The sequence below is a fragment of the Capsicum annuum genome, chromosome 4 (genome assembly GCF_002878395.1).
Source record: "Capsicum annuum cultivar UCD-10X-F1 chromosome 4, UCD10Xv1.1, whole genome shotgun sequence".
Taxonomy (NCBI): Eukaryota; Viridiplantae; Streptophyta; class Magnoliopsida; order Solanales; family Solanaceae; genus Capsicum; species Capsicum annuum.
In genome coordinates, this window is record NC_061114.1 from 163,291,794 (window position 1) to 163,313,949 (window position 22,156).

At 34.8% G+C, this 22,156-nt stretch overlaps 1 protein-coding gene and 1 long non-coding RNA gene across 7 annotated transcripts in view; one reads left to right on the forward strand and one right to left on the reverse strand.

Moving 5' to 3' along the window:
- The window catches only part of LOC107852484, a 56,410-nt gene extending 42,593 nt beyond the window's left edge, over positions 1-13,817 (forward strand). For 3 of the 6 annotated variants that reach the window (XR_007054272.1, XR_001669442.2, XR_007054271.1), the window contains one exon: positions 13,409-13,799. The gene's annotated coding sequence lies outside the window, so the exon portion shown is untranslated. Of the gene's footprint in view, positions 1-13,408 lie in introns of all 6 variants that reach the window. The other 3 variants (XR_007054268.1, XR_007054270.1, XR_007054269.1) reach the window with 2 other exon arrangements.
- A 4,172-nt stretch (positions 13,818-17,989) lies between these two features.
- On the reverse strand, positions 17,990-21,842 carry LOC107852503. Its single transcript, XR_001669468.2, has 3 exons — positions 21,726-21,842; positions 21,527-21,621; positions 17,990-19,085 (listed from the first exon to the last, which is right to left on the reverse strand). It is a non-coding gene; the product is annotated as an uncharacterized LOC107852503 (long non-coding RNA).
- Between the last annotated feature and the right edge of the window lie 314 nt (positions 21,843-22,156).

A 22,156-nucleotide genomic window follows, 5' to 3' on the forward strand; every position in this document is an offset into this window, starting at 1 on the left:
CTTGGCATTATTTGATCTTACACCATCAGTTCTATAGTTGTGTAGAGGCCCCAATCTAGTCCAGTTGTCCCACCAAAAGTAACAGGTACCTGATTTGATTATCTATAGTATATATTTTTTAGCTTCTTTCTTATTTCTCATCATACTCTTCCAGACTAGAGATTGACCACTTGTTCCTCTCTTAGCTACAACATTAACTCTATAACAGTACTTAGCAAGTAAGAATTTGGCCCAAAGAGTGTTGCTGCTCCTGAACACCCACCATTATTTCAATTGCATAGCTTGACATATTTTTAGCAAGATGCCTAATACCAACCCCTCCTTCATTAGTAGGGAAACATAAGGTTCTCCAGGATGCCCAGTGATACTTCTTTTTGGTGTCTTTCCATCCCCAAAAAAAATCAACAAACAAACTCACAAGTTGTTTTAAGATGGTTTTGGGAGTGATACAAGGAGAAATAATATGAATAGGGATTGCTTGCAGAACATGTTTTACCAGCACCACTTTGCCACCATAACTAAGAAGTTTTGACTACCAACCTGCAATTCTTGAAGCCACTTTGCTAACCAGCCCAGCATAATGACTAATTCTCTGTCTTCCAATATAAATTAGACAACCAAGGTATATAATGGGGCTCTGCTTCTGCTGAAATCCAGCTTCATCTTTGATCCTTGAAATTGTGGAGCGAAAAGCTTGGTTTTGTACCACGAAATAACTTGTATTTGTTTATTAGCTGTCCTGAAACCACTTCATAAGATGCCAGTGTCTTTATTATTAGCCTTAAAGTATGTCTCCTTCTAGTAGTGATTATGATAATGTCATCAGCAAAACTGAGATGGTTTATTTGAGGCCCTTTCCTCTCCATATGAAATCCATAATACTGAGGATGATAATGCAAATTGTTTAAGGCCCTTGATAATACTTCAGCCTCAAGAACAAATAGAGTAGGGGAGAAAGGATCAGCTTGTTTCAAGCCCTTTGTAGAGTGGAAAAACCCATGTCTAGTACCATTTACAAGAACTGAGTACCAGTTATTGGATAGAGTTCTCTTAATCATGTCAATAAACATTTCACCAAAACCAAATCTTCTTAAAACTAAACAAGTATATGACCAGGACACCCTGTCATATGCCTTGGCCGTGTCCAACTTTATGACTATATTTCTACCCACAATTGGTTTCTTAATGCCACTAATGATCTTTTGAGCAATCATGATGTTTTCAACAATATTCTTACCCCTCACAAAGCCTGATTAGTTACTGAAAATAAGAGTGGGAAAGATGTGAGCTAGTATGGGGTAGAGGAGTTTAGAAATGACTTTATTAGTGAAATTACTCAGGCTAATAGGTTTATATTCAGAAAGTTTGTTAGGATGAGAAAATTTAGGAAGGAGAACTAGAAAAGTGTGTGAGAAGTATTTAGGCATCGTGTGACCATAAAAGAAAGTTATCACTACTTGAAACAGATCCATACCAATGATATTCCAGCAGGACTGAAAGAATCTTCCATTCATACCATCAGGACCAGTAGCTAAGTAAGCATTCATTAAAAATACTACAGTCTTTACTTCATCTAGAGTAGGAATTGCTTGAAGAGCCTCATTCTGAGCATCTGAAAGCATTATAGGATGGTAGCTAACATTTCTTCTAGGACATGTTCTATTTTTCCAGTAAAAATATCCTGGAAATGTTGACAACTGGAAGTAGCAATTTTATCATACCCTTGAATCCACACCCCATCTTTATTTTTAACTTTGTGAATGAATATTCCTCTTCTTCTTCCTCTGATAATAGGATGAAAATAACTGGAATTTGAATCTCCATACTTAAATCAATTCAAGTGAGACTTCTGTCTTAGGATAGCACTTTCCACCTTGAGATATCTAATGTATTCAGCTTGTAATCTGTGAAACTCCCGTCTATTTATATCTGTGCCATTTGAGATCAAATTTTACTCAGCTATTCTGACCTTCTTTTCATATTCTTTCACATTAGCATAAATATCACCAAATTCTTCTTTAGACCAGAGACTTAAAGTAGAGGTTAGTCTTTTTAACTTCAGTTGGAATTTCCACATAGGTGTTCCATCACAAGGTTTCTGCCAGCATGTCTCCATAGTATTAATAAATATGGGATTCTCAACCTAGCAGACCAGAAATTTGAAATACTTTATATGTGCTTCAACCCTTTCCTGCATCTCCATAAGTAGTAGACAATAATCAGATCCTACAGAAGACAGATGAGTGATGTTAGTTATTGGCATTTTTTCCAGTGAGGCATCTGAAACCATTGCCCTGTTTAATTGTAATGCTCCGATTTTCTAAACCAGAATGCTATACGGTGCTTATGACCCTGAAGGACCACAAGCTAACCCATGAATGATATCTGTACCTATACAATGCAATATATGATATAATAATGCGAAAAACATGAACAATAGACCATAAGGTTCAACAACATAGAATATCTGACAAATCATAACATCCATATGGGGTAACAAATACCCAAAATAACTAAAATCTGAATCAAATCTAAAAGCCTCTAAATACTGTCTGAATAAAGAGTTGACCGTCTATCAAAATTGAACTGAAATAATAAATGAAATAAATAATATCGTCCTCGAATAGATGAGGACTCACTGCAACTCTGCGACTGGAATGCTACTGCTACTGCTGATCTGTAGCTTGTATCTGTAAACCTATGGTGTAACATGAAAGAAAGCACCATAGTGCAAATGCGTCAGTACAATTAGGATTACTGAGTATACGAGTGAGGAAGGCTAAATGTAAAAGGGTTAACATACATGAGCGGTGAGAACTGACTGACTGGTATGAACGTAAGAGTGCAAATATGCATACATAGTAACTGGAATCGTGAATACATGATAATTAGATTTATACATTAATACATGGTTTACTGATATCTAACATGAATAATACTGGAATCATGATAACATAGGTGGTTGTTTCTGAAAGTCCTAAATCTGATGGAACTACCTGAGTTTGGTACTGTAACTGAATTGACTGTATCTGATATTCCTAAAATACTAAAATCTGAAGAACTATTTGAGTTCTTTTGCTAAGATTGAGACTGAAACTATGGGAGGTAGTTGTTTGACTAACATGTCCCAACAACACATATAGCTATGTTGGGGTCCAATCTCTGGCCCGACTGGAAGGGTGTCAATACCGCGCCACTGGTAAGAACAACTGTGAGTGACCTTTAGCTAGAAGGTACTCAAAATTAGAATGGTGGGAACCCTAAACTGACAGATTAAGACACCTCATCAACCTTAATCTGACAGGTTAAGATGTCTCAACCTACCTGGCTACGTAGTTCTGGAACACAAGGATGATTACTAAGAATCATACCCTAAACTGGCAGGTGAGTTCCAATCCTTGGGTTCACTCAATGCTAACTTCTACTCCCATCTGAAGAGACTGAACGTGATTTAACTTATAGTACATGGACTAAGTAACTGACTTTCGTTGACTGATGGAATAGTACTACTATCTGAGAATTAACTGAGATCATGAGATTTCTGAGGTTTTCTGAGTCGCATGACCAACTGAGTTCTATAGATCATGGCTTGACTGAGATTATCATGATAACATGACATGGCTCTAGGCACACCGCTATATTTTTTTTCAGATACAAGTACCCCCAGGACTCGATGGAAAAAACTGACACACATGACTGACTTGATTGTAAGAGTAGAGCCCACAATTTACAATATCATAAATAAGGGATTTCACACTAAGCATAGTTCTCAACATCTTATACATGGAAGGAAAATTCATACAACATGTATAAACTTGCATAGCTTCAATATCATGGTCAATCCATATCACAACAAGAACGCATATCACTCACATGGAATTCATGGGAAGTAGTAAAGCATAGAGCATGGACTTGTCATTTAAGCACTATTAAATCATAGGACATAAATTCTATCATCCTAGGCATATTATCAAACACTTTACATGAATTCTTTTAGCTTAAGTGTGTTCATGAATTTCACCATATTAAGCCACACAAAGATTATGGGTTTCAACTAACAAACACATATACTTTATGAAAACACCTTTAGATATCATCTTGAAACTTAAACAACAATCATCAACATGTACATGCTCATATCACAACAAGACAATCACAAAATAATATTTAAAACATGGGTTTTGAGCTTTATGAATGAAATGGATCCATAGATGAACACTACGCATACCTGACTCAAGGTTCTTTCTTGAAGGATTTGAAATCTTTTTTTTCTGAAGAAGATTGAGTCTTGTTATTGGAGATTAAATTTAGAGAGAAACCCTAGTTTTTGTTTGTGAAATAATAATGAGCAAAATGGCTAAATTTGGACTCATCTGGGTATATATAGGCTAGTAGTAAGTGACCAAAATACCCCTATTAAAATAGCCTGGAGATAAACTGAATGTGGTATGTGACGACCCGACTGACGGTCCATCAGAAACTTGATGGTCCGTTATTTCAACCATTATACGTGGAGAAGAAATGGGGTTCACTTGATAAGAGTTGACGGCCTGGATAACGGTCAGTCAAAAATCTAACGGTCTGTCAACTCATCCGTCAATCCTTATCTAGAACATGGCCCTACTGCCTTGGCTGTGATAGTCAAAGTGGCGGTCTGTCACTTGTCTGGTGGTCCGTCAACTTGGACGTCGCACCTGGGTATTTCGGTCAGTTCTGAGTAAAGCATCCATAACTTCCTCGTCTAGTGACGGATTTGGACAAAATTGGTATTGTTAGAAAGCTAACTCAATTTCCCACATGATAGAAAGTTGAAATCTCAAAAATACCATGGGTACAAAAAAATATATTTGTATTTCAAAGCAAGTACTAGCATCCTTGAGATGATTTCTAGCTAGGAATAAGCACGGGTATTACAATATCCCCCCTTGAGAACATTTGTCCTCGAATGAGACTGACTAAGGGAAAATAATAAATGAACATGAACTGAACATGCTTGACTGAGACATGACTTCTTGACTGATATGCTAAATATACTGAACTCATGCATATCTGATGCATGGCTAACTGATACATGAATGTGTGACTGAGTGTTCTGATAAACTAAGTTTCTCCAGACGAGAATGCATGATTTTATAACTGAACTAATACATGAATGCATGATAGAGTATAAAATGGTAGCAGATTCAACATTTATAATAAGGACATGAATATGAAACTAAATAAACTTAAGGCAAACTATTACCTTAAGCTTGATCTGATACTTGGTACGCATATCTACTTCTGCTTCCCAAGTAGCTCCCTCGATGGACTAATTTCACCAAAGAACCTTAACTAGAGGGACCTCTTTGTTACTCAATCGACGAGTCTAATAGTCTAAGATTTCGACTGGAATCTCTTCATAAGAGAGACTATTCTGAACATCAATGCTCTGACTAGGGACTACAACTCCTGGGTCACCTACACACTTCTTGAGCAAGGATACATGGAAGACCGGATGAGCTGAGGCTAAATCTGAAGGCAATTCGAGCTCATAAGCTACCTTGCCTAGGGACTACAACTCCTGGGTCACCTACACACTTCTTGAGCAAGGATACATGGAAGACCGGATGAGCTGAGGCTAAATCTGAAGGCAATTCGAGCTCATAAGCTACCTTGACTAAACACTGAGAATCCTGAAGGGAATGACATAGCGGGGAATAAGTTTCCCTTTCTTGACAAACCTCTTCACTCCCTTCATGGGAGAGATTTTGAGATAGACATAGTCACCGACCTCTAACTCGATATCCTTTCTACGAACATCAGGATAAGACTTCTGTTGGCTCTGAGCTGCCCAGAGTCTCTCTCTGATCAATTAAACTTTCTCTAAGGCATCGAAAACCAAGTCAGGACCTATGACTGAGGCCTTTCTAACTTCAAACCAATCAATTAAAGATCTACACCTCTTGCCATAGAGAGATTCAGATATAGCCATTTTAGTACTAGAATGATAGCTATTGTTGTATGCAAACTCAATCAAAGGCAAGTGGTCATCCCAACTTTCTTTGAAATCAATTGCACACGCCCTTAGCATATCTTCAAGAGTCTGAATGGTCCTTTCTGCTTGATCATCTATCTGATGATGAAAGGTTGTACTGAGATGGACTTGAGTACCAAGACCCTTTTAGAATGCCTTCTAGAAATGAGAGGTAAACTAAGTACCTCTTTTTGAAATAATAGATAATGGAACACCATGTAATCTGACCAACTCCCTGATATAGAGTTTAGAGTAATCCTCGACTGAATAAGAGGTATGAACTGGAAGGAAATGAGCTAACTTGGTCATCCTGTCTACTATAACCCAAACTGAATTTGTTGATGATGAGTTCGAGGCAAACCTATCACGAAGTCTATGTTCACTTTTTCCCACTTCCAAGTAGGAATGGTGAACTCCCCCATGGGTCCACTAGGCTTCTGATACTCTATCTTAACTTGTTGACATTAGAGCACTTAGCCGCAAACTCTGCAATATCTCTCTTTATCCCACTCCAATAGATTTCCCGCAGGTCGCAGTACATCTTAGTAGCCCCTTGATGAATAGAGTATTGCGCACCATGCACTTCTGTAAGAATTCACTACTTTAAGTCATTTACACTTGGAACACATAGACGACCCTGACAATGAAGAACCCCATCTCCCCCTTGGGAGAAAACCTCTACTCTCTAATTCTGAACTGAATCTTTTAACTTGACAAGTATAGGATCCCTGTCTTGCTTTTCTTTAACCTCAGAAACTAAAGATGACTCTGAACTACTCTGAACACACACACACCATCCTTCGAAGAATCGACGAAGCGAACACCTAGTCTGGCGAGTTGATGGATTTCCTGAGTCATTTTTTTTTTCTATCCTCAACGTGATAAACACTACCCATTGAGAGTCTACTGAGAGCATCGTCCATAATGTTAGCCTTGCTCGAATGATAAAGGACACTCATGTGATAATCTTTCAAAATCTCTAACCATCTTCTCAGACAAAGATTGAGATCTTTCTGAGAAAAGACATACTGGAGGCTCTTATGATCTGTGAAGACATCTACATAAACTCCGTATAGATAATGCCTCCAAATCTTCAAGGCAAATACTATGGCTGCTAACTCAAGATCATGAGTAGGATAATTCTTCTCATGGGACTTTAACTGTCTGGAGGAATAATCTATTACCTTACCATGCTGCATGAGGACACAACCTAGACCCACTCTGGATGCATCACAATAGACTATGAAACCGTCTGAACCATCTGGAAGAGCTAAAACTAGAGCTGAGGAGAGTCGAGTCTTCAACTCTTGATAACTCTTCTCACAAGGATCTGACCACTGAAACTTGACCTTCTTCTGAGTCAATCTGGACATAGGGGATGCAATAAAAGAAAATCCCTCAACAAACCATCTGTAATAGCTAGCCAATCCCAAGAAATGCCTAATATTTGATGGAGAGATAGGGCGAGGCCAGTTTCTTACCACTTCAGTCTTCTGAGGATCTACTCTAATGCCATCACCGGAAATAATATGGCTAAGGAATGCTACTGATCTTAGCCAAAACCCGCACTTACTGAATTTTGCGAATAGTTGGTGATCTCTGAGAGTCTGAAGAACAATTCTGAGATGGTCTAAATGACCACATTCAGTGCGGGAATAGACCGGAATATCATCTATGAAGACTATGACGAACATGTCCAAGTACTGTTTGAACACCCGGTTCATCAAGTCCATAAAAGTGGCTGGGGCATTGGTAAGACCAAAGGACATAACTAAAAACTAGAAGTGACCATACCGAGTCACATTATATAACTCTGAGCTGATGGTAGCCTGATCTGAGGTTATCTTGGAGAAATAACTGGCACCCTAAAGTTAGTCAAACAAGTCATCTATCCTAGAAAGAGGATACTTGTTCTCGATCGTAATTTTGGTGAGCTGATGGTAATCAATACACGTCCTGAGAGAACCATCTTTCTTGCGCACGAATAAGACTAGTGCACCCCATGGAGATACACTAGGCCTGATGAATCCATTATCTAAGAGATCCTTCAACTGATCTTTCAATTCTTTAAGTTTTGCTAGTGCCATTCTGTATGGCGGAATATAAATAGGTTGAGTATCTGAAAGAAGATCAATGCCGAAGTCTATTTCCCTTTTGGGAGGAATGCCTGGAAGATCTTCGGGAAATACGTTTGAATACTTATTTAAGACTGTGAGTGATTCAAAACTAGGAGATTCAGAACTGGAATCTTTAACACGCACGAGATAATACACATACCCCTTAAAAATCATTTTCCTTGCCCGAAGGTAAGAAATAAGCTGACCCCTGAAAGATGAAGTTCTAACCTTCCATTCTAGGATGGGCTCATTCGGGAACTGAAACTGAACTACCCTGGTTCTGCAGTCGACTGTGGCATAGCAGGAATGAAGCCAGTCCATGCCGAGAATGACATCAAAATCAGTCATCTCTAACTCGACTAAATATTCTGACATGGCTTTTTGAAATATCATAACTGGGCAGTTTCTATATACTCGCTGAGCTATGATGGTTTTACCCCCTAGGGTAGAGACTGAAAAGGGCTTTGCTAAAATTTTAGGACTGATTCAAAAATCGCCTGCTATATAAGAATAACAAAAGACAAGGATGCACCTGGATCTAGCAAAGCATAAACATGAACATAGAAAATCTGTAATGTACCAGTAATGATATCAGGAGAATTTTCCTGATCCTGTCGGGTCTGAAGAGCATAGAGTCTTTTTAGCCATTGCCCACTAGTAGCACTAGAAGTGGTACTCTACTAATTTGGGCGACCGAACTGGGCTGTGGAGCAATTCTTCTGACCCTATAGACCTGACTATGAACACTCTTTAGTCCTGTGGCATGGCTTGCCACAACTAAAACAAACATCGCTACCATCTCTATATGTACCCTTGTGGTTCATACCACAAGTCTGACATAGGCGATTAGTTCGGGCACTGCTGATACTTCCCTGAGACTTAGAGCCTGGTGCTCGATCTATGTTGCCATGTCTAAATTTTGGAACTGGGACACTGGCGGAGAAAGGAGCTGGAATTGCTGGCTTAGGACAAAACTACGAATGGTTTCTTCCTTCTGATTTTGGTCGAGCAAAACTGAAACTGCTGACCTTGCTCTCTTATTCTGTCTCTCCCTAGTCTTAATCTTTTGCTCCTCTTTTTGTTGAGCATGAGTCATGAGCCTGGCTAAAGTCATATCATTGTTCAGTATCGCAGACCTATACTCATTTACTATGCTATCATTCACCCCTAACATGAACTTGCTCATCTTAGCCATGTTGTCTGCAACCACATGAGGGGCATATCTAGCTAGCTAAGTAAATCTGAGAGAATAATCCTTAACCATCATATTTCCCTGGCTAAGGTTGATGAACTCTAGAACTTTTGCCTCTCTCAACTCTTGGGGAAAGAATTTGTCTTAAAAAGTCATGACAAATTCCTCCCACTCTATAGGACCTACATCTTCTAACCTCTCAGACTTTCACTGTTTGTACCAAGTATGAGCGACATCCTATAACTGGTATACGACTAACTCGGCACTATGACAAGAAGTAACTCCCATGATATCTATGACCTTCTGAACTTGGTCAATGAATTCCTGAGGGTCTTCACCAGACTTAAAACTAAATAAAGATGGAGGGTTCATTCAGATGAAGTACAAAATCCTAGCTGCGGCTGAGTTAGCTACTGGATTGGCGGAAATAACTGGTGGCAGCTCATTTTGGGCAGCCACAGACTGAGCAAGCGTGGTGAATACGGCCCTAAACTCTGCATGAGAAACATGTTTGCCCAAAGGATCTTTGGGCTGAGAAGCTAGCTGGTTTCTTCTCTTTGGAGGCATATTCTAAAATAAGAGAAGAACAGATTAGACTGAGAGTTTAAATTGAGATTATACTCACTAGCACAATATGAATACCAAAAGAAGGGAAACTGTTCCTAAAACATCTTATAGCCTCTTGCACATAAATATGGTGCGCAACACAACCATGCACAAGACTCTACTAGATGCAGCTTTTAGACTTCCTAGGACTCTATTGAACCTTAGGATCTGACACCAAGTTTGTAACACCCCAATTTTCTAAAACAGAATGCTACATGGTGCTTAAGAGCCCAAAGGACCACAAGCTAACCCATGACTGATATCTGTACCTATAAACTGTAATATATGACATAATAATGCAGAAAATATGAATAATAGGCCATAAGGTTCAACTGCATAGAATATCTGACAAATCATAACATCCATATGGGGTAACGAATACCCAAAACAACTAAAATTTGAATCAAATTTGAACTAAATCTGAAAGCCTCTAAATACTGTTTGAATAAGGAATTGAAGGAACATGTCTTCAACTAACTCCATCTAGCAAAACTGAACTGAACTAATAAATAAAATAAATAATATCATCCTCGAATAGATGAGGACTCACTGCAACTTTGTGACTGGAATACTACTGCTACTATTGATCTGGAGCTCATATCTGTAAACCTATGGTGTAAGGTGAATGAAAGCACCATAGCACAAATGCGTCAGTACAACTGGGAGTACTGAGTATACGAGTGAGGTAGGCTAAATGAAAATGGGTTTACATGCATGAACGATGCAAACTGACTGACTGATATGAACGTAAGAGTGTAAATATGCATACATAGTAACTGGAATCGTGAATACGTGATAATTAGATCTGTAAGCTAATACCTGGTTTATTGATATCTAACATAAATAATAATTGAATCATGATAACATGGGTGGCTATGTCTGAGAGTCCTGAATCTAATAGAACTACCTAAGTTTCGTACTATAATTGAATTGACTGTATCTGACAGTCCTGAAATACTGAAATCTGAAGAACTATCTGAGTTTTTTTGCTGAGACTGAGACTGAAACTATGGGAGGTAGTTGTTTGACCGACATGCCCTAATAATACATATAGCTAAGTTAGGGTTTAATCTCTTCCCCGACTAGAAGGGTTTTCAATACCGTGCCACTGGTAAGGACAGTTATGAGTGACCCTTAGCTGGCAGGTACTCAAAATTAGAACAGTGGGAACCCTAAACTGAAAGATTAATCCACCTCATCAACACTAATATGGCAGGTTAAGATGTCTCAACCTACGCTGGCTACATAGTTCTGAAACACAAGGATGATTACTATGAATCATACCCTAAACTAGTAGGTGAGTTCCCATCCTTGGGTTCACTCAGTGCTAACTTCTACTCCCATCTAAAGAGACTGAACATGATTTAACTGACGGTACATGGACTGAGTAACTGACTTTCGTTGACTGACGGAATAGTACTACTATCTGAGAATTAACTGAGATCATGAGATTTCTGAGGTTTCCTGAGTCACATGACTGACTAAGTTCTATAGATCATGGCTTGACTGAGATTATCCTGATAACATGACATGGCTTTAGGCACATAACTAGATTCTTTTGGGTACAAGTACCCCCAGGACTCGATGGAAGGAACTGACACACATGACTGACTTGATTGTATGAGTAGAGTCCACAATTTACAATATCATAAGTAGCGGATTTCACACTAAGCATAGTTCTCAACATCTTATACATGGAAAGAAAATTCATACAACATGTATATACTTGCATAGCTTCAATATCATGGTCAATCCATATCACAACAACAACGAATTCATGGGAAATCGTAAAGCATAGAGCATGGACTTGTCATTTAAGAACTATTAAATCATGGGACATGAATTCTATCATCCTAGGCATATTATCAAACACTTTGCATGAATTCTTTTAGCTTAAGAGTGTTTATGAATTTTGTCATATTAAGCCACACAAAGATCATGGATTTCAACTAATAAATACATATACTTCATGAAAACACCTTTAGATATCATTTTAAAACTTAAACAACAATCATCAACATGTACATGCTCATATAACAACAATATAATCACAAAATAATATTTAAAACATGGGTCTTGAGCTCTATGAACGAAATGGATCCATAGATGAAAACTACGCATACCTGACTCAAGGTTCTTTATGTTTTTGAACTTGAAGGATTTGAAATCCTTTTTTTTAAGAAGAAGAAGATTGGGTCTTGTTCTTGGAGATTAAATTTAGAGAGAAACCCTAGTTGAGCAAATGGTTGAATTTGGACTCATCTAGGTATATATAGGCGAGTGGTAAGTGACCAAAATACCCCTGTTAAAAAGGCCTGGAAATAAATTGAACATGGCGTATGACGACCTGACTGACGGTTCGTCAGAAACGTAATGGTTCGTCATTTCGACCATCATACGTGGACTAAAAATGGGGTTCACTGGATTAGAGTTGACGGCCTGGATGATGGTTCGTCAACTCGTCCATCAATCCTTATCCAGAACGTGGCCCTACTGCCTTGGCTGTGATGGTCAAAGTGGCGGTCCATCACTTGTTTGGTGGTCCGTCAACTTGGACGTTGCACCTGGGCATTTTGGTCAGTTCTGAGTAAAGCATCCATAACTTCCTCGTCTGGTATTGGATTTGGACAAAATTGGTATCGTTAGAACGCTAACTCAATTTCTCACGTGATAGAAAGTTGAAATCTCAAAAATACCACGGGTACAAAAAAATATATTTGTATTTCAAAGTAAGTACTAGCATCCTTGAGATGATTTCTAGCTAGAAATAAGCACGGGTATTACACTAATCTTTTCCATATTCTAGAATGAATGGCCCTTAGAATGGACCAAGTACGTCTGGGGCCTTGAAAGTCCAGATCAGTTAATCTACAAACCTCAATCACCCCTAAGAATTCTAAGCTCTTCCTCATGTCATAAGGGATCCCTCCCAATTTTTCATCTACTTTAGTAATTACATTGAAGTCACCAATCGTGCACCATGGTAAAGATATTGCAGACAGTTGGACTATTTGATTCCACAGAGGTCTTCTAAGAGAATCCCTGCACTCGTCATAAACAAATATTACCAGATAAGGTTGTGCAAAAGCTGCCCATGTAAAAATCAAATTTTAAATTTATGAATCTGTTTCTCAAAGTTGATGTGATTCAAGTATAAGTACTTTAATATTTTTTGACTATTAATTTTAACTTTACTTTAAATATAGGACAAATATATGTAGTTCCTTAGTGAGTTTCGTAGTAGTCAGCCTCTTGAAAGTCAGGGTGACCCAATACCCCATCATGTAGAGGAGGAGTTATGGGAACAAACTGTGGGTACTGCAGTTAGAGGCCATTACTACGGATACCACAGAAATTATTTTTGCAAGAATGTTAGGTCTTCGTCCGGTCCTACATCCTATACCTCTTTAGTTGATAGAGAAACCATTGAATCACCAAAAAAATATGGTTTCTAAACTCACTGAAGAGCTTGCTGAACAGAGAAAGGGCGCAGAAGAAGGAGGAGAAAATAGTATCACAAATCAGGATGCTGCAGGAGCAGTTCAGCTCTTTTATTCAGTCTGCATGGATTATTCCTCCAAGTCCTGGTGATGCAGTTCGGGATGCAAAAGGTCTAGGACTACTGGATGATATCAGCACAGATAAGGATGCGAAAGACGAAGATGATGACGATGAAGATTAGTGATAATTTTTTGAATTTTGTATGTGTTGTAGTTTGGGTTTGGACATTTTGTTGTACTTTTTACACTTTTTTTATGTTTTGTTGTAGTTTTTACACTTTTATACTTTTGTTGGACATTTTGTATGTGTTGTAGTAGAATTTTGTATGTTGTGTGGGAATACACTTGGTTTGTTGTTATTGTTTTTGTTGTATTATATGTTGTTTCATTTGTTGCTTTTTATTTTTTAAAAAGATTTTTCAGAAAAAATCAACCACATGTCGTTTTTTAAAAAAAAAATTACAGAAAATCGACCACATGTGGTCGATTTTTCTGGAAATTTTACAAAAACCCAACCACAAGTGGTCGGTTTTAAAAAAAATAATTAATTAATTTTAAAATAAAACTGACCACTTATCGTCGGTTTATTTTAAATTTTTTTATTTTTAAAATTATTTTTTTCTATTTTAATAAAATAATAATGAATTTTAAAAATATATATTTCAAAAAAAAATGACCGCACGTGGTCGATTTTTAAAAAGTTACCACACTTTTACCAACCACGCATTTTGATCGATTTTGTGATCGAAAATTCAGGAAAATCGACCACATGTGATCGATTTTTGTGGTCGATTTTTCTGTTTTTTTAGTAGTGATTAAAGACCGAAAAGCAGAAGAACAGACTTTGAAGTCACTCAAACCTTATATAACCCAAGCACAAACTATAAATATTGTTAGGAAGCCAAAAGCTCAGGAGGTAATTTAAGTTTACTTTTCTCAAAGACATCTTTTAGTAGGTATATATATAGTCAGTGCACAAAACTTACGTGTTTTTATTAATTTTGTTCTTTGTGGAATGTTGTTAGGTTACATTATCAGGGCTGCTAAACTTCATAGATGGGTTGTGTCAAGCCATGGAAATGAAAGGATAATAGTATTCAAAACAAATCACAAAGACATATTAGATCCTGCCTTATTAAGGCCAGGCTGAATGGACGTGCACATCCACATGTCTTATTGCATACCTTACACTTTCCAGACATTAGTTTCAAATTATCTATTGAAATTGAGGATCATCCTCTTTTCCCTAAAATCTTCGATGTTTTAAATGAGGCAATGGTGACTCCTGCTGAAGTCGGTGAGCAATTACTGAGAAATGAAGGGGTCAAGACTGCTATGAGCAATATACTTGATTTTGTCCATGAGAAAATGAAAGAAGTCGATGAAATCAAGGCAAAGGGTTTGAAAAATGAACAAACCGAGGGAGAATTAGTTGACGAGATTTTTCAACAGTAATATCATTAAGAGTTAGTTTCTAGACATTCTTTTTGTTTTAACTTTGATAATTGGAATGCATTTCGTTGAGAAAAACATCTACTACTATAGTGAAATAGAGTGTTCTTTATGATGTTTCGGCTATAAATATTAGCTTCTTTTATTAGTTGAAAAACATGTTCACTATCAGTTTTTCTCTAGTCTACTATACAAGTTTTAAAGCTCTTGCTAACTTTTTAGACGTATGCTATAGCAGGTGACAGGTGTTTTCTTCATAGTAGATTTTGTTTCTATCCATGTATATGCAAATAGTAAAGTGGAGTCTACTCCTAAGACACATCGAACCACTTAGAAATCTTTTCATGTGCAATCAAATATATAAGTTTCAGAAACTATTAAATCCCTCAATTGCTTTAATTTGAATTCAGAATGAATGAAGAAAATGATATCTGAAAAAGACCTACAATACCATGAATTTGCAAGAACTAATATGATGTGGCTGTTAGGTTCAAGCTGTATGAATGGATGAAAAATGGAGGGAAAAACAGTGAAGAAAAATATAGTCACTAAAATGGAAAGTGTACTCTTTTAATGGAAAGTTCACTAATTATCCCACATTGGTGGGAGAAGGGAACTTTTAAGTGTTTATAATAAGGAACACTTACTCCACTTGGATAGTGAGGCAAGAACGAAGTGGTACCTTGTGCCGTCATCATTGTCACTTGCTTACCTTCGAATTTGGATTTGTTAAATGATTGATGAGATCTATTTTTAGACAAAATTTATTTGAAACTTGATGAACAAGTGAAACCTTGATCCAAAGAATCTGATTGCGCACTGTTGGGCGATCTGCACGCGCACTTCAATAACCTGCGGACATAGATGCACTGCAGAAGCGGCTTTGGATTTGGATTTATCAAATGATTGATGAGATCTATTTTTTAGGCAAAATTTATTTGAAACTTGATGCAAAAACATTGGAATTCGGATAGTGTCACCAGCGGCCGCAGATCAGGCCCAGACTTAACATAGTTTTTGATAGCAAAAACACTCTTCATATTTTTAAAAACTTGTTGTGATCATTAGTTGTTGATTGAGTTCGACGAATCCGACAATTTGAGATACCGCTATTGTTTGATTTAAAGCCATTTTATCCTGGGAGGAAAATTACATAACCTCCGGTACAGTGAAGGGAATTATTCCTTAAGTACACTCCGTGAAGTCGAGAGAGAATTAAATAGGAAAGTTAGAGTTCATTTTTAAAAAATTGCTAAAACTTTGGGAACTTGCTATTGCATGTATAAGTTAACATATTATACCTTAAATTACTACTCAGAACCATCTCCTTTACTTTTCTGTATACTCCTTCGTTTTATTTTACTTGTCACAAATTTCGTAATTGTATTTTTACTTTTAATTGTCATTTTTATTTGTCACAAATATCCGAGTGAATTCCTCATATTGCCATTGAACTATTGACAATATCCCACAAAAATTATTTTTATTTTTTTAATGACAAAAATATCACTAAACTATTAATTTATCTCTTAGATTATCATCCTAATATTTTAAGCTACTAAACTCACTTAATTAAGTTTAAATATAAATAAAAAAATTCATTAAACTATGCCACCCAAATACATAACAAAAAATGAGTAAAATATGAAAGCAAAAATTCATCAAAATGAATATATATTTTAAATAAACAAAAATTAGACATATTGAGATTTTTTTTTCTTTTTTTAAACATATTGACATGTTTTTTTAAAAAAAACACATGAGATTTTATAGGAACATTTAAATGAAAAGTGGACACTCTCTCCATTTCATATTATTTATAGATTTTTTTCTTTACATGTTTCATTATGGTGTCGCAGTTTGAAGTTCATGAATTCTGAATTTTAATTTTATTTTTTTTTTGAATTAATGAGTTCTATATTATTAATATATATACATTCAATAAATTTTTAAAAACATATATATTAAATTATCCTAGTTTATATTTTTCCTTTGTTCACTTATTTAAGAATGGGGGAGTATTATCTAATTTTTTTGTCCCATATATTCTAAGCTATTTGTTAGTTTATAAGACAAAAATTAAATTATTACTTATCTTTATATTAATTTTTTTTGAAAGTATAAATATAATAAAGTTCCAAAAAAGTTCTTATATTGTTAATTTTATTATTTATAAGACACTAATAGAATCTAATAAAAAATTCTAAGGTAAATTAGTAAATTATCCTTCTTATTTATGATTTTTTATGAGACGCATGAAAAATAAATAAATAATATTAAATGGAGAGAGTGACCCTTAAAAATTTTAAAAAAAATGGTCCTATATAATCTCATGTTTTAAAAAAAAACTAAAATTATTTTCACCATGTATAATTTATTTTTATTTAAAATCTATTTTATTTTGGTGGATTTTATTGCTTTTATATCAAAATTATTTTTTGTTATGTATTAAATGGTATAATTTAATGAATTTGTCATTAAATTTAAACTTAATTAAGTGAGTTTAGTAGCTTAAAATGTTAGGATGACAATATATGGATAAAGTAATAGTTCAGTGATGTTTTTGTCATTAAAAAAACAAATGACTTTTGTGGGATATTGTCAATTATTCAATGACAATATGAGGAATTCACTCCAATTTTTCTAATTAAAATGTAAACATTATTTAATGGGGTTACTATGATAAAGTAGTCATGTTATAATTATTTTTCTTAATCAATGTGTCAAGTCAAATTGTGATAAGTAAAATGGAATGGTGGGAGTACCTTCTGTAGCGAAAAAATTAAGTGATACTTCATCCATTCCTTTTTAGTTGTCACGTTTTAATTTTTAGAGTCAATTTGACTAATTTCTAAAGTTAAATTGGATTATATTAATTTGATATTTTAAAATTGAAATTTTAGATATACAAAAATTATACAAAAAGACTATAAATTATAATTTTTCTCATATCAATACGATGAAAAACTACATTTCAAATGTTGATCAAAATTATATTATTTGACCCTTATAAAGAAAAGAAAAATATGACAACTAAAAAGTGACATAGGAAGTAAAATTGTAAGGTAAATTTTAATTATAATGAATATGTATGGTAATAATAGTTGGTCATCATACTCTGTAAATATATGGTAACAAGTAAGTTAACTTGATCCTTGTAGATCTGACTCTACAATTCTGCAAAATCAGATTCTGATATAGAGACTTTTGGGAAAGCATAATCTATTGGTATTTCACTGCTAAGTTGAACAAATCTTGGACAAATATAGTTGTAACATCCAGTTTTCTGGTGGGCATCTACCTATTTAATTCACAAAAAAAATAAAAAATTACTCTATATGCTTTTGTAAAGATTTTTGTCGTTGAATTTATTTGTTTTTTCAAGAGATATATCGATTAATTCCTAACATACTTACAGTCCAATGGGTGTACAATCGAGTCCGTCCATCACCGTATAATTTTGGATGTACCTAGACCAAACAAACATCACTTCTAGAAATAAAAGTATTTCTTCTTGTATTTTAGGAAATCAAATTATCAAAAAGTACATAATCGGATGCCAGAAAATAATTGCAACACTTACTCACCGATAAGTATTTTCGTTTTTTAATTTCAAATCATGAAATCAATTGTTTTGAATAAGAAAAATTCAAATATGTTAATTTTCATGAATATATAACAAAAGCATATTAACTTACAATTCATCTAGCTTGTATCTCCTCGAAATTTGTGGTATTTATACTTTGAAGAAATATTGTTGCAGAACTGTACTGGCCATCTCCATATTTACTTGTCGATTATACAAAGTAACAATGATTGAGATACATCTAAAATTATTTATTGCTGGAGATGTGTTTATGCTAATTCCTGGAAATTGATGTAGTTCTATATAAATTAATTAGAATAACTATTTAAAATTGAATTTGTTGACTGTTAATAATAATTCTAACAAATGTTTAAGACATTAGTAAATAAGTAGTTACATCGATGATGTTTCCAGCAAGAGATTCATTTGCAAAGCTTAGGGAGGCATCTTTGGCTCCTTGGAGTTGTTCTTGTGTCATTCGCCGAATAGAAACAGTTTCAATTGGACAACCTTTTTTATTCAGCCAATACTCTTCTGCTGTAAAATAAATATTTTGATCCTTCTACAGTTGCTTAGCATTCACTGATCATTGTTTTTCTAGCTCATTCGCAGTTGTCATCTATCGTTTTGAAAATGATCATACGTGAAGAAAATGAGGAAGAATTTCAAAGAAAATACAAGTAAAATTATATTCTTGTAAACAGAAAATGTTACTGAAACATACATGCATGTAAGGATTTTATACATTAATAGTTAATTCGTGGTAGTTGCATCTCTATCTAGTCTTAATTATATTAAATGTGGATCAATGACATGGGCAAGGTTACAACCAACAAGGAGTGATCAATTCAACACTTCCTCAAAAAATTATACTCCACATATATAATATTATTTTTTATATTTATATATTAAATCCTCATTACTTTTAGCAAGATTTCTAACTTTACTATTGACTAGATCCAGATTTCACCATTGACATGATATTTATATAAATCATTAAAGGCTAGTTTATTAAAAAACCAACTTTATATAAAGAAATAAATCTATTTATATAGTAACATAAGAGAATAAGTCACGTTCACCACCAAAGTAGGCAACTTAATTAACAACCAACCTCTCCAGCACACCTAAATCTGCCAACTAAAACTTTGACAATATAATATGGAGTAACCAACAATGAATAAATCAAGAATTAATATGGAATTGACTCTACTAACATGTTGGACTAAAAAATCATCCAAAACATTGAGTGAGACCTAGAAAATTCTAATTACCTCAGTCGGTGATAGAGTTAAAGAAATAGCTTGAATGGTTTGGGACATGATTCTGTGAATGGAAATCGAATCATATAGCCAATATGTACACAGTTTTTGAATCTATTCCGGAGCTGAGTATCTAACGTATACAGATAAAGTTCAACTCCCTTGAAATTAACAAAATAGACAAACATAGAGACCTATTATAAAAGCTCCATTAACTTTAAAATAAATTACTTCCTCGGTCCTATTTTACTCGTCCTAATTTGACATTGCACATTGATTAAGAAAAATAATTAAAACATGACTATTTTACCATAGTACCCCTATTAGATAATGTTTACATCTTAATTTGGAGAAAAAATAATTAATACTAAAGGTAAAAAAAGAAAAAAATCGTCTTATTTTGATTAATAAAAAATGACAACTAAAATGAAAAATCAAATTAGAAAATTTGGAAAGAGTAAAATAGGATAGAGGAGTATAAAACATACAGGTGTGGTGTGTATTTTAGGCATGTGTACCTCTGATATACAAGTTTGATGTAGCTAGTTAAGTATCTGAGATTACATAGATTGGATTGTGTATTTAGGCCTTAAAATATGTACATATCTACGTGTATTTATGCGTGGATAAAACTTTCAAAAATCATAAAGATACACAAAGTTTTCAGATCACAAAGATACACAAGGATACTGGAAGTCATAAAAATCACAAAGATACACGAAATCTAGAGATATACGATCATCACTATCGAATCCATTTTCAAATCGATCCAGTGGCCAGAGTTCCTAGATCGGGTGCGTGAGTTTCTAATCTCTGTTCTTCTTCATCATCTCCACCTTACCACGGCAAACCAACCTCTGTCATCTCTGAAATTAACGAAAAAGTAGTTTTTGTTCCATTTCTCAAAATGCAAATTCAGATTCTCTCCGGAGATTAATGGACTTTCGATGAGATCACATCCATGAATTTTCAGTAAGACTAGATCTATGTTCGCGACATGTGGGAGGAGTGACGACAGAAAGGAAAGATCTGTGAGGGATTTTCAGTTTGATGGTCGGGTTGTGATAGATCTGTGAGGGAGGAGTGACTTGAGGAGAGAAGATCTAGTTGGTTGTTTCACTGAATTCTGACATAAACGGACAAAAGAATTCGCTAGAGCGCCAATGTGATGGTGGATCAGTGGTTTGGATTCACCTAAAGAAATGGGAAATGAGGGTTGGCGGCTGATGGATACACATAATTTTGTGGATCTCAGATAATCTCGAAAGTTGTATAGATATACTCTAATTTTATATTGTGTATTTGGACAATCACTTCGATATATTTAACAATTAAAGGTCAAAACCACTATATTTTTTATAGTTGATCATAATAAAATGGCCCAATTAATTCGATATATCTAGTAATTAAGGGTCAAACATAATAAAATGACTGAATCAGATAATTAGCCTAGTTTATAACTTGAACTCTAACCTATTTAGTAACATTTTTGGAGGACATCTTACATGAAACAAGAACTTATAAGTGAAAGAGGAGCTATATATTCCTTTAACGGCAATTACATGAAATTTTAAATTACTAGCAGTTAATTCTCTTTTCAAAATGTTGGATATGTACAAATTATTAATTTAAAACTCAATAAAAAAGTATAATTCAAAAATTCATATGCTTGAAAACTTGATTCTGCCTATGATGAAAATACAAAATATTGCAAACAACAGAAGTTTATGCTATTAGCTTTTGTTTCTCAAAAGAAAAGAAAAAATATTTTAAAGTTGTATGAGTATAAATATTGCACCTTGATTCTTTCTCTGATCGAAATTGAATGCAAAAGAGATGGTTGTTTATAAAGATCCACACAATCATAAATATCTTCATGAATAGTCTGCAAACCTAAGTTTATTTCACCAATAGATTATTCATTAAAAGAACAACATATAAACTTTGCTAATATATCAAATATTAAACCTATAAAAATAAATATGTGACGACTATACCTCAATGACGACGTTTGCATCTCGACTAGACCTGTATCCTTCAACCAAACAAAAGGCAATGGTGTTCCAAAATAAAATAATGAAGCATATAGTTGTTAATCTCAATACCATCTTTGTTTTTTCATTATATCTCCGAGATAACTTATACTTCCTCCGTCCCAAATTAAGATGACACATTGATTAAGAAAAATAATTAATAACATGATTAGTTTATCATAGTACCCCTATTAAATAATGTTTACATTTTAATTTGAAGAAAAAGTAATTAATGCAAAGGATTAAACATGAATTTTTTTTTTTAATCTCTTCTTGATTAATGAAAAATGACAAGTAAAACGAGAAATAAAATTAGGAAATTTGGGACGAAGGGATAGTGCAAGAGAAATGGTTCAATCTTGGAAAGCGCAAGAGAAATGGTTCAATCTTGGAAA